The sequence below is a fragment of the Ixodes scapularis genome, unplaced genomic scaffold, assembly GCF_016920785.2.
Source record: "Ixodes scapularis isolate PalLabHiFi unplaced genomic scaffold, ASM1692078v2 PGA_scaffold0__279_contigs__length_252992795, whole genome shotgun sequence".
NCBI classification, from domain to species: domain Eukaryota; kingdom Metazoa; phylum Arthropoda; class Arachnida; order Ixodida; family Ixodidae; genus Ixodes; species Ixodes scapularis.
The window spans coordinates 179274934-179278308 of NW_024609835.1; positions in this window are offsets into that span (position 1 = coordinate 179274934).

The window sequence follows — 3375 nt, forward strand, 5'->3', positions numbered from 1 at the left end:
CTGGAGTGGGACGGCATCCGGTCAGAGGTAGCTCTGCCACCACGAAGTAGCTCGGTGGTCCAATCTTTAAGGAGCCTGGTGGTCCAGTCTTCTCTTTTGAAGGCTCCACCAATGCCGCGTCAAGTCGCTGTCCGCCGATTCCGTTGTGAAGATCACGTCGCCGGTGTCCGCTGACGCAGTCCTGTCGAGTGCGCCAGTAAAGATGTTCTTTCTTGGAGATTGCGCCGGAACCCGACGACGGAAACAGCTGATGGTCGCTGACGGAAGAGTAAACCAAACAGGACTCCGCAAATAGGGGAAAGAGAGAAAAAAACAAACAAAAAAAAAAACGTCTATTTACAAGCGAAGCTAACTTCCGAATCCCTGCAAAAAGGTCCCACCACGTGCTCTCCTCGTCTTCTCTTCTCAAAATGTCCCCTGCACCAGCCCGCACGAGCGTCGCCAGTTCACCAACACACAGGGGCACACGTGCGAACGCAAACATGCAAACAAAAGAAAACGAACTCGGTCCTGTTATAGCGTCCATTCATGGTGATGGCGAGGCCAATTCTCACAAGCACCAACTGTGAAAACGATCAAGGTCTACTTGCAACTGGGAGACATCACCTCAACTCTTAATCTTTCTATACACTACACAATCATCAGCAAACAGTCGAATGAAACAGGAAATTCCAACAGAAATATCATTATATAAATTAAAAACAAAAGTGGACTCAGGACAGAGCCCTGTGGAACTCCTGATGTTACATCAACGTAATCGGATTTCTTGCCATTCAGTACTACAGATTGACGACACTGGAACAAGTAATTTTCTATCCATCTAAGCACAGCCGAGTCTAGATTTAACATTCTTAGTTTGTTGAGAAGTGAGTGTGAGACTGTGTCAAACGCTTTTCGAAAATCCAAGAATATACAATCTATTTGCTCTCCCTCGTCGACATCAGATGCAAAATCATGATAAAATTCAACAAGTTGCGTAGTACAAGAAAACCCCTTACGAAAACCATGTTGTCCTTTAATCAGTAAGTTGTTTCTTATCATATGACCGATTACCTCTGAATATAAAATATGTTCGATGACTTTGCATGAGACGGAAGTTAATGAAATGGGCCTATAATTTACGACATCTTTTTTTGCCCCCCCCCCCCCCCCCCATTATGGATAGAGACTACATGAGCTACCTTCCAGTCATCTGGCAAAAGTCCTATGTCCAGTGACTTGGAAAAAATTAAATAAAGGTAAACCGAAATTGGGTAAGGACATCACTTTAGTACACGCGGAGAAATGCCATCCGGCCTAGTTGCTTTTGTCTCATCTATGTTTTTTAACGCCTTCTCAATACCACTTATGCTAAGCTCAACTGGCTGCATTAATTCCACCGTACTAAAGGTAGATTGATTAACATAGTTGTGTTGGGGCAAAAAGACGGACCGAAAGTAATTATTTAAGCACGTTGCTTTTTCTGTATCATCCGAAACTGTCTGTTGATTATAAGTAATTTCACTTATTCCAACTGTGTCCGATCCACATCCCTTTAAATACTTCCAGAAAAGCTTAGGGTTGGTTTTTATCCTGTCATTGAGTGTATTAAGATATTGTTCCTTAGCACCCTTTATGCTCCTTTTATATTCACGCGTAAGCTCGGCCAATTTTTCAAGGTGATTACTACTTTTGGTCTTCTTGTATCTATCAAATGCTCTCCCTCGCTTTTTAATTATCCTAAGAGTACTTGAAGTTACCCGTGGTTTTTTTCGTTTTTTTACCTTTCTAGAATCTATGCAAGGAACATATTTATCCGTTAATTGGAGCAACATTTTTTTTAAAACATCCCATAAATTATGGACATCATACTCCTCAGAAAGACACTCAAATACGTGAAGGCGGTCAAGAAGCTCTTCAGAAAAATTAGAGTAATGGCCCTTCTCAAAAGAAAAAGACTTTCCTCGATTTGCATGAATTCGCTCGGTTGATTTCAGTTTGGATATTTGCTACAACAGCGTGATGGTCACTGATACCAGGGATAATAATAACGGTGTTAATAAGATATGGAGACCTATAAAACAAGAGGTCTAAAATGTTATTATTTCTTGTTGGTTCACTCACATATTGCTGAAGCCCAAACGTAAAAAGGAACTCGATCGCATGGAGCAGGATCAAGTAATAACCAAAGTCACAGAACCTACAGATTGGAGTAGTAACATGGTCGTTGTTACAAAACCCTACAAGATCCGCATCTGTCTGGACCCGTCGGACTTATACAGAGCCTTATTGCGCGAACGTTACCCGATGCCAGTATTGGCAGATGTCTTGAATTCTCCGGGTCTCCACGGTGCGAATTACTTTTCTACTCTTGACGCATCCTCTGGGTTCTGGCAGATTGCTTTAGACCACGAGAGCTCCTACTTATGCACCATGAGCACACCATTTGGACGGTACAGGTTCTGGAGGATGCATTCGGCATTTCATCAGCTCCGGAAATTTTTCAGTGGGCAATGCACACTGTTTTATAAGATCTTACAGGAGTAGCCGTTGTCATGGATGACATTTTGGTCTGGGGAGCAACCAAACAAGAACATGATGCAAACCTGCAGAGGCTGCTGCAAAGCTGCAGAGTGCCCAACCTGAAGCTCAACAAAAAGAAATGCCGTTTTCTTCAGAAAGAGGCTCGCTACCTTGGACACGTCATCACCACGGAAGGTCTTTAAGTTGACCCCCCAACGCGTGCAGGGCATTCTAGCAGTTTCTGCCCCGACTAACTGCAAGTCCCTGCAAATATTACTCGGCACGATTAACTTCGTGTCTCGTTTCATACCAAATATGTCTTCCATTGCTGCGTAAAGAACTGCTGCGTAAAGAAGTCGCGTGGGATTGGACGGACCGACACCAGAACAGTTTCGAAGTTCTGCGACAGAGGCTGATGGAAGCTCCAGTCTTGGCGTACTTCAGACCAGGCAAGCCTGTTACTTTGTCTGTCGACGCGAGCCAACATGGCGTTGGAGCTGTCCTCCTTCAAGACAAACACCCGGTTGCATACTCTTCAAAATCCCTCACGGGTTCACAACGCAACTACGCACAATTTGAAAAGGAAACTTTAGCTATAGTTCACGGCTGCGCGAAGTTTCATTACTACATCGTAGGACAGACCGAAGTCACTGCTGAATCTGACCACAGACCCCTTGAATTTATATTCAAAAAGCCCTTTTCCAAATGCCCCTCAGACTGCAAAGAATGCGTCTCATTCTACAAAGATACCCGATAACCGTGAAGTTCAAGGCAGGAAAAACTTTGCTAATTGCGGACGCGCTTTCGCGCTTTCCAAGCAAGATCGTCTTGAAGGACGAAGAAGAGCACTTCCACTTGAATGCATTGACGTAC